This window comes from Natator depressus, chromosome 19 (assembly GCF_965152275.1).
Source record: "Natator depressus isolate rNatDep1 chromosome 19, rNatDep2.hap1, whole genome shotgun sequence".
In the NCBI taxonomy this organism is placed as follows: Eukaryota; Metazoa; Chordata; order Testudines; family Cheloniidae; genus Natator; species Natator depressus.
In genome coordinates, this window is record NC_134252.1 from 11,774,591 (window position 1) to 11,784,816 (window position 10,226).

General features: G+C 54.9%; 1 long non-coding RNA gene across 1 annotated transcript; it reads right to left on the reverse strand.

Annotated features, from left to right (window-relative positions):
• Window positions 1–3,317: 3,317 nt before the first annotated feature.
• On the reverse strand, window positions 3,318–9,251 carry LOC141974547 (uncharacterized). The gene is made up of 3 exons (XR_012635767.1): window positions 9,181–9,251; window positions 7,848–7,905; window positions 3,318–3,339 (listed from the first exon to the last, which is right to left on the reverse strand). It is a non-coding gene; the product is annotated as an uncharacterized LOC141974547 (long non-coding RNA).
• Between the last annotated feature and the right edge of the window lie 975 nt (window positions 9,252–10,226).

Below are 10,226 nucleotides of genomic sequence, written 5' to 3' on the forward strand. Positions count from 1 at the left end.
ACAAAGGAACCTCCCACCCTCCATCCCCAAGTCTTAACTCATCCTTATGGGCCTGATCCATGGAGGTCAATGGAATGATCCTTATTCACTCCCCAGCGCTTTGGATCAGGCTCTGGTCGACCTTGGGTTTGCCAAACCTAGCCAATATTCTTTCCTCTCACTGCTGTGCCCTGTGGCCCGGCTTGTGCCTCCCCTGGCTGCGGCTGCAGCTCCCCCAGGAAGCCAGTCTCCCCACTGAGCCACACTTGCCCAGTTTCAGCCCAGGGGAAAGACGTTTCACAGACAATGTTTGATCCCCGCAAGCCGGGAAATGCCGACAGTCTGCTAGCTCCGGCAGTGCCCCTCCACCGCAGCTGGGATGCCACCCAGGCATATAATTATATCTAATTCCTCCCCTGCCGCGGCTGCGTTAACAAGACCTGCAGCTGCATGCTGAAGGGGCAACTAATTGTCTTGCCCACGTAACCGTGGTTACAGGATTGATACAGGTGGCGGATATCGATGGCAGTAGATCTGTGGCAGCTAGAGGAGGACGGCACAAGGGACAGTTCTGGTGGTGTTGTAACTTTGCATCCGGGAACCAGGGTTTTAACCAAAATAGCAACTATCGAGAGTCTCGCGGGGGAAAAAACTCACAAGAGCTGGCAACGCTGACAGGATCAGGGCCCGTGGTGCTGGGAAGTTGTACAGACACGTGGCAGAAAGAGGGTCCCTGCCCCAAAGATCTTACGCTCTAGGTGGATACATCAAGCCAGTGAGGGGAGTGCAGGACAGCGGGGAGAGCGCCCGTAGCAGAGCCTTTACCCCACTGGGGAGCCCTGCAGATATTCCCCACCTGCATCAGCAGGGACCTGTGCACAGGGCAAGTGTCCCACGGGCAGCGAAGATGTGACCTGCAGACTCAGCAGCTTTTTACCCTTGATCCGTATCAGAGCTGGGCCCAAAGAGAGACACCACCTCCAAGCTCATGGTACTTTGGATCTCAAAGCACTTTATGCACAGTAAGGAGCGGAGCGTGGCAGCTCCTCATGGCAGGCAGGGAAGTACTATCCTCCCTGCTTGAGGGGGGAAACTGAGGCACGTGGAGGGGCAGGGATGTACCCAAGGCTGAGCAGCAATTTAGTGACGGCTTGTAAGTAAATCTGGATGGGTGGAGGCAGGGCTGGGGTTTGGTCCTTACTTGACAGAGTCAGAGAGGTTTTGCAGGGGGCAGAGCGGGTGGGCCCAGGGAGGCCAGCGGGAAGCAGGCACTCAGTGGTGGGTGAAGTCAGGGGAGCAGCAATGAGGCATAGAGTGGTGTCTCCTCACAGCAGACCACGAGACGGGATCAGTCCACCTGGGCACAGCCAAGCTCTCCCCAGTCCTGCTCCCTCCCCACCAGGGCTGGCCAGTATAGCTGCAGGATCCTCCCCAGCATGCCGGAGGTGAATGTCGAGCCCTGCAGAGGAGCCTGCAGAGGGGCTGTGGCTGCCCCAGAAGTGCTGGCTCTGCGGGGACAGTTCTCCCAGCCTGGACTCAGGCGATGGGGAGAGGGAAGGGACGAGATTCACTGAGCGTGGATCAATCTGCTCCGTGCTTTTGCCCATGGCTCCTGTCACCCTGCTCTGCCTGCGAGGGAGCCAAGAGCAGGGCTCGAGGGAGCCAAGAGCAGGCAAACAAATGACTCCATCCGACAGCGATGCTAACAGTGAGTGGCAGGTGGGTGTATATTGTGGTCAAAGGGACAGGCTAGGGGACCAGAGTGGAGCGTGGGGACCTGGGAGCCAGAACTCCCTGGGTTCTATGCACTTCTCTGCCCCTGTCCTGTTGTGTGAGACCTTGGGCAAGTTACTTTGCCTTTCTGTGCCTCAGTTTCCCCATTCTCATTCCCCTCCCCACCCCCACAAGGCGCTTACGCAGATGACAACCCTAATTTTCAAAGGTGCTGAGCCCCCACATCTCCAGCTGATGTTCATGGGAGTAGCGGGCACCTGGCAACGCCACCCAAATCACCTGCTGGGTGCACTGTGATCTTCAGGTGGAAGGTGCTGGTGCAAAGGATTTGTAATCCTACCGAACGAATAGAACAGGCGGGTGGGCTGCCCTGGACGCTGTTTAGGGGGCCAGCTCTGACTAAGTGTCTGCGCCAAGTGGATGGAAACCATCACCCCCCTCACCCCAGCCCCGGTCAGAGTTGGTGGATGTGCACAGAAGGGAGAGTCGGCCGTCTCCCAGGATCCCCTCAAGGCCGCCGGCTGACAATGGCCCAAGCCCAGCTTGGCGTTTCCTGCATTGCTGAGCTAGGAAACTGGATCTGGGGGCGAGACGGGACCAGCTCACTAGCCCGTAACCCCAAGCAGAGCGAGGCTGCTCCCTGCCCCCCAGAAGAATTCATGAGGGGCTCAGACTCGCTCTCATCTAGAGTTACAGAGGAAATACCCAGGAGGCCAGTGACTGCGCACGTTGTTGTCAGCTCTGGCCCAGCGCCGCACAACAGGGCCCAGCTGCATACGGGCCGCACGTGATGCAAAGGGCATTACGGGGTGGCCAGGGCCACACACCCTGTGCACTACAGCATGTAGGAGACCAGGGGAGGACATCTGTAGCCTGCATGGCACATGGACGCATGCGTAGCAAGGGGGCTTGACAGCTGGTGAGTCAGGGATGCTCCTCATTAAGGTGGGGTCTAGCAACTGTAGGGGTCGGCCACAGTGACAGGATCAGAAGGGTGAATTACAGTAACCCACAGAGGGCCAGGGCCAGGAAAAGACCGCCCTTTTCCTCCATACCTGGCTGTATTGAAAGGCAGTGTGGTCTAGTGGGTGGGGCACAGGCCTGTGAGTTGAGAGACCTGGGTTCCATTCCCACCTCTGCCACTTGCCTTGGGCAAGTTGCTCTCTCTGCCCCTACCTGCCTCAGTTTCCCCATCCGCAAAAATCAGAATATTGTAAAGATACTAGCCTCCCTATGTAAATTGCGTTGAGCAAAGGGGCTGATCAGAGGTAATTATTACATGTCAGCCCTTGTGCCTGTTCTGGCCAGAATGCAGGAGGGCAAAAGCTGCCACAAGGTGACAAAAATATCTTTCCAAGCCTTAAAATGTCAAAGCTTTGGGGTTTGGATCAAATAATAATAATAATGGAATAGAGGGTGAGTGGGTGCAGTACATACCTGCCAACGCTATATGGCCCCTGAAAGCTGGAAGGGAGGAGACAGACATTATGGCAGCGTTTAAGTTTGCCTGATTAAAGAATCCAGTTTAATTATCCTGAGTGGCTGGCACGTCTGCCCAGGAACAACCTTTGATTCAAGGACAGTCCTAGGGAGGGACGTTCGTGTGCAAGCGCTGTGCAGGTAGATCTGTAACCAAAAAGAATCAGGAGGGCAAAAGTCACCATAACACAACAGAGCGTGAGCGCACGTTATATTGTAAGCCCTCTGGGGCAGAGACTTGGGGGTGCTGTTCCTGTGTGGGTGCCCAGCCCCCAGCCCAATGGGGACTTGATCCTGAGTGACACTTTTGGGAGCTCCTGTGAGCCGCTATCCAATAATTGTGTGGCTCTCTTGGGGCACCGACACGTTGTCGGAGCTCAGCAGCGACGCAGTCTGAGCTGCGTTTTCGACATTGAGGGCACAAGGAAAGGGACCTCTGATCGCACTGAAAACAACTGGGGCCTGTCCGCAGTAGCAACCCAACCACTTCGAACACCAGGTGAAGGGGGCGTGCTGACCACCGCTCAACAATGGGTAATTTCTCTAGCTCGCGCAAAAATCCATTCTAAATAGGTGTCTCCAGGCATGCCATGCCACTTCTGTGCCTCAGTTTCCCCATGTGTTAAAAGTGGGCAACGCCACCTATCGCAACATGGTGGTTGGGATACTCATTAGTACTTTAAAAGTGCTTTGAGATCCTCCGTGAAAGGCATTAAAGGAGCCAGAATTATTATTGAGCTTGGAAATCCAGGCTTGCTGAGACTGAGCTGCTTAGAATTGAAGAGAGCCATGTAGCCTTGGGCCCAGGTGTCTAATCAGAAGGACTGCACCAAGATAAATAACAGAGTAATTGTACGCTTTATAAACACCCCTAGCCACTCCCTGTGTATAAACTGGGGGGGTGGGAAAGGCTGTCTGTGACACTTCTTTCCTTTGTTATAAAATGGGGCATAATGACAGTTATTGGCTTCCATACGGGTACCGCCCCCAGATGTGATCTTGTCAGATCTCATAAGCTTAAGCAATATTGGTGGGCTGAGTCAGGCTCAGTGCCGAAATAAAAACCAATCGAGCAGCAGACAGTGGCTGAGAAGAGGTTACTCTTCCCTCTGAAAAATGATCGGACCAAGGGCCCCAGCGCGGTCACAGGGGATACAGTGAGACATCAAACCAAGGGCCTGACCACAGAGGGGCTTTCCAAAACCACAAGCCTCCTTTTGCAAGAGTTATGGTGATATCCCCAGAATGGGGCCGCAGTCCAGTTTGGTTAAGAACAATGTTCCCTCCTGCTGTTTTTTCAGGTGGATACAGCATACCTGTTCACTTCCTGTCCTGAACTGTTATGTCTTGCTCTTAAACAGCTACCACGCTCCACTCCAGAGTTGGCTGCATTTCAGTGGTAGGTGAAAGGACCTCTCCGCCATATATAAGATCATCCCTTATATGAATGCAGGATTGTTAGGGTGATTAAACCGAGCCTATATGGCAAAAGCGACAGTTCCCAATACGGCATTCGCTCAGCAAGCAGGTCCGTGATACCACCTCACTGCTGGGGTAGAATGAACTCCAATCTGCGTCAGGGACATCACCCCTTTTTGGCTCCTAGCTGAACCCAGCCAGGGGTGCTGGATCCCTACGGCTCAGTACTTCGGTCAGAAGAAGCAAACCTTTGGAACGGAGCCTGCTGCATCCTGTGCAAAGTACTCTTAAGCATCCCAGGGCAGAAGCCCGTCTCTCTTCTTCCTCTGTGTCATCAGGACTCCAGAAAGTTTCCCGGAACAAACGGAAAAATCTTTCCAGCCATGTGCAGCTTTGATTTGCGTCTGCTGTCTCCTCCTCAGACTGGGTGATGGGAAAACAAGTGGCTCCGCTCCCCAGTCCCTCCTGGCTCTTCTCCGCCCCACATGTCCCTCGGGAGACGGGGGCTTAGCACACACCAGGGGACCCCGTGTTTAAAAACAAAAAAATGTATCCTGGACCCTGGTACGGCAGAAATGCTGAGCCATGATTCTACGCTCCCTTACACTAGGCCTGACTTGACAACAATACAGCTACTCCGGATTTACGGGACCAGAATCAGGCCCTGGACTTTATCTGGCCTGGCATTTTGCCTCCCGCTGCATTTTCCTAGGCGCCGGGGCTGGGCAAACCCCAAGCACCAGGCCAATCTGGGCTGGCTTTTACTCTGAAGCGAGGCTTGGCTCTAGCCTCCCCCCACCTGTTTTTAACTCCCCTTTGTGTTGCAAGGGGGGAAAAGTAACGCAAAGTTGCTTTAAATTAGCAAACTCCTGACACAGAGAATAACCCCGGCCTGGCTACAGCGGCGGCGGCTCCTGCTGCTGCTGGTGGGTCTTGGCAGGGCCTGGAAACTGATGCAATCAGCTGTGATTAACAGAGGGGAGCGGCTGGGGATGACAGCACTCCCCCACCTGTGTTTGCCATTGTGTTCCTGTTAGCTGTTTGCAGGTGTTTGCTGGCGCCGGGCTGTCTGAGCTCCCGGCCCTGCTCCTTCCCCTCCACCCCGCCCCCTCCTGCTCTCTGGCTCGCCTCCAATTCCAAGTCCACTCAGCGCCTCCCTCTCCCATTCACACGTCGGCAAACAAGCCCAGGGACCGGGAGCAAAGGCGGCCCCAGTAACACTTTCCAGCCCTGCTCCAAGCCCCATCAATTACGCTTGAAATGCAATCCGGGGCAAATTCCTGTTTTTAAGGGGAGGGGGACAAAGGGATTTTGGGGGGGGGGATCATCTCTGTGTTGCTCGGTTCAAAAGAGCTTTCAAACATTCACTAGCTGGAGAATTCTCTTTGATCCCCTGAGGCCACGCACCCACCGCCCCGAAAGGAACAAGTCTGGGGGGGCGCCCTCTTTCCGGGGGTCTGACTTTTCCCCTGTGTGTGGGTCAGGAGACGGGGTGTGCGGAAAGTTTGCCTGGCCTTAAATAGAGAGCGTGATTCCCACACGGGAGTCTTAATCCACTGCCCCAAGATGTGGGCTCCCCCAAATATTTGAACTCTGGATTTAGGGAGAGCAGATGTCCTGGTTTTATAGGGACAGTTCCGATATTTGGGGCTTTTTCTTATATAGGCTCCTATTACCCCCCGTCCCCTGTCCTGATTTTTCACACTTGCTGCCTGGTCGCCCTATCTGGATTCTGATTTTATGGCTCAGACCCAGAAGTGTCTCTTAGGGTTTATTTCTCAATTCGAAGGGGATTTTTGAACGATCACATATGTTCCCTCTTAGCTGGGCTATCCTTCCCATGTGAGTCCCAATTCTAGGTTGGTTAATAACATCCCCACAGTATTTTCAATTGAATATCCCCTATCAAGTGAATATCCCTCTTCAGTTTCCTGTCCTAAATTATTGTGTAGCGCTGTTAAGCAGCTGCCGTGTGCCACCCCAGAGGTGACTGCACTTAATCCCAATGCAATTTGCTCTGGGGGGGGGACACTTTAAGGATTCCTGAGGGGTGTGCACAAGGGGGCCAAGCAGGAGCACGGGGTCCCCCAGAAATCAGCAGGGGCACAGAACTCCTCCAGCTCCAGGGCCTGGGCAGGGAGAATTACCTCCTCCGGCCCCAGGACCGTGGGGTGAGAGTAAACTCGTTCAGCCCTGGGGCCGCAGCAGGGACACAGAACATCCCCCTCCAAAAGCCATAGGTGCTAGAACTGGGGGGGCTGCTGCACCCCCTGGCTCCAAGTGGTTTCTATCACAGAAGTGTTTACAATTTGGTTCATTGGCTCTCAGCACCCCCACTATACAAATTGTTCCAAAAGCAGTCCAATTTTTATTCTTGGGTGTCCTGAATATTTCAGATCCTGGCTGCTCTGCATGGCATAAACAAGGACTTGCCTTTCCCAACCCCCAGCTTTGTGTGGCATCCTGTGCACTGTTGGTGGGCTAATGTTCTCCACCCCAGAGGTGGCTGCATTTCAGTGGTGCATGTATATCATTTACAAAATACGTTGGGATCTTTCACGGTGCTACAGACATGGAAAGTGCTGTAAACCAGCAGAAGCCAGGAAACTCACATGTAAAATAATAACCCTACTTTGCACTTCTGCAGCCTGCTCTTGCATTGGGCCTTTCAAATGAGGCTCTCAAAGTGCGTTACAAATCATAATTCTCACAATGCACCTGTGAGGTACGTGACTATTTTTTATAGATGGGGAAACTGAGGCACAAACAAGGTGGATGGAGTGACTTGCCTAAGGTCACCCAGTAAGCCAGGCCTAGTCTACACTTAAAATTTAGGGTGACCGAGCTGCATCACCCAGGGTGCGACAAATCATCTGATCCTGAGCAATGGAGCTACAGTGACCTAACCCCTCGCATAGACACAACTTCTGTGGCCCAAGCTACTGGCACTCGGGGAAACGGTGTTCCTACACCGATGGAAAAACCAACGAGAACAGAATCTCCAAGGGCACCAGAGGAGGGCTGGGTTCCCTCTGGGGGCAGGGGTGGAAGGTGATAAATGCTCTTTTGTGCTCAGTTGATCTAGTGTCTAGATACTTGGGCCTGGACAGCCTACACTATACTTAACAATAAGCTGACCTGCGGGGCAGTGAAAAATCCACACCGCTGAGCACCGTAGCTAAGCCAACCTAACCTGCAGTGTAGACGTGGTGCCGGGTCCATTAGGAATGCCTCACCTGCATTGACAAGCAGATCAATAATCCCTCGCCGTTCCCACTGGTTATGGCATCCTTCCTGTTCCAAACAGAGAACATGTTCCACCCCTGACTCAGCTGCACTTCACTGGTAGAGGAACAGATTCCTTCGCAGGTGTCAGCAATGTTCCTCAATGCCTGGGGGCCTAACGGTAGGAAGCTAAATCCACATTTTGGCCACCTAAGCAGTAGCCTGATCTTCAGAGGCATTGAGTGCCCCCAAGTGCCATCAAAGTCCCTCAGGAACAGCAGGTGCTCGGGTCCTCAAACTCAGGCCTAGGGTGACCAGATGTCCCGATTTTATAGGGACAGTCCCGATTTTTGGGTCTTTTTCTTATATAGACTCCTATTACACCCCTCCCCTTGTCCCGATTTTTCACGTTTGCTGCCTGGTCACCCTACTCAGGCCTCTCGTTTGGGTGCCCACAGGCAGGCACCTCCGCTTGACAGCAATGTCCCTAGTTAGCCAAGTGCTTTGGGAATCAGGCAGGGAGCACCACGGAACGATCGCCGATGCCCCTTTCCCAAACAGCCTTGTGTGGCCAGTTACGAGGCTCTGCCAGCCTGGGACAACAGGTTATTTACCTGGGAATGTTTGTCAGCAGCTAACAATGGGGCAGAAATTGCCCTGGTTTCTAGCTAGCCCGTAGCCCGACTGCCACTGGCTCAGCAGAAATCTGTGGGTGCCAAGGCAGGGGCAGAACGGAGGCTTAGGTATTCAGCCCCGAGAAGTGCCCTGTGGGGGTGGTAGTGATGGACTCCTCCCCGCTCACTCCAGACCAGGGAGCCCTGTGGCCACGTGAGCTCCCACAGACCTGGCACCACGTGCTCTGTGGGAGGCTGTGGTGGACCCACTAGCCCCGTCCCTCCCTTCTTCAGTGCACAGGGAGAGTCCCCGTGGAGCAGTGTCCATGGGGCGCAGGGGGAGCGGGCCCCAGCCCTACCAATCCTGCCTCCTGCTGCAGAAACACACAGAGTCTGCTACCTACGTCCAGGGCCCGCTGCAGCCTTTGCCCCTCAGCAATTGGGACCCTGCCTAGCTGCCAGCACAGCCCTGCGTGCCACCCCCACAGTACTCTGTGCTCCACAGTGGGAGAGCCCGGTGCAGTCCTGTCTGGTTCCTCTCTGCCAGTCCTTGCTTAATGATTTCCAGCTGCGTTCCGATATCCTGCTAAACACCCGCCCCACTCCCCATTAGCCCTAAAAGCCCCGACCTTTCCTCCCCTCCCAAGCTCTCTCTGGTACATTTCTGCCAGCCTGATTCATGCCTCAGGCATTCAGCAACTGTCCCTACTGGTGCCTGCTCTCCGCTAACCTGGCCTGGAGGGCTCAGCCCCTAACGCCAGGTTCCTGGTCTGGAAGCACTGGCTGCCCCATCTTTCTGTCCCGGGGTGGGGTGATGTGGCCCAGGAGGAGCGATTGCAGTGGAGGAAACGCAGGGATTAAACAGTGGAAGTTCTGCTTCTTTTGTTCTTTGTGCTCACGCCTCTGGGATCTGCTTCTTCTCAGCCACTGTCCCTGGCTGGAATCTCCTCTCCTCTCTGTTTGGGAGGCAGCTGGGTCACGTCCTGCCTCGCCCTGCTGAGATAATGCCAGAGGAGGCTGACCTGGGGGGGCTGCAGGCTAGCAGGGAAAATCCAGCACGCCGGCCTGCTGCGGATCCATCGGGTGTCACACTGCCCCAGCCTTGAATTGTGTGGGGAGGTAGCGTAACCCCAGCACCTGGAGGCTTGGCAGGACGGGGGAGAAGCAGCTTGATCAGCTAAGAGCTAGGGCTGGGCTGTGGCCATACTGGGGCAGGGCAAGGAATGAGAGAAAGTGGGCCTGGGTGGATCCTGCACGAGATGGGGACTCAGGAGACCTGGGGTCAGTGTCTGGCTCTGGCTCCCTGACTGACATTGGGCCAGATACTTAAGCCACCTTGTGCCTCAGGTCCCCCGTCTGGGGTAACAGCATACCTCGCCCTCCGAGGGGCGCAGTGAGGATCAAGCCCGGTGATGAGGGCCTAGCCAGCATCCACTCTTGCACCATAGATGTCAGGGCAGTTAACATCAGCGAAAGGAGCAGCAGGCCTGGACAATATCATGGTGAGGTCTCTCTTGTTGGCTTCCCTTCCCCTCCTCTGCTCATCAGGGCTAGAGAGAACCACACTGACCTGCCATTTCTGTCTGCCCCTCCAGGGTAATTCACGCCTTGCGCCCCTTTTCCTGGATGCCCCTGGAATTTGCCTTTCCAGCCAGGTGGCCAGCATGCAGGGAGGTCACCCTGGGCACCAGTCTCCAGGAGTGCCGTACTGCCGGGCCCCTGCGCCTCCAGGAGCGCCGTACTGCCGGGCCTCTGCGTTTTTGTTTGTTTGGGGTG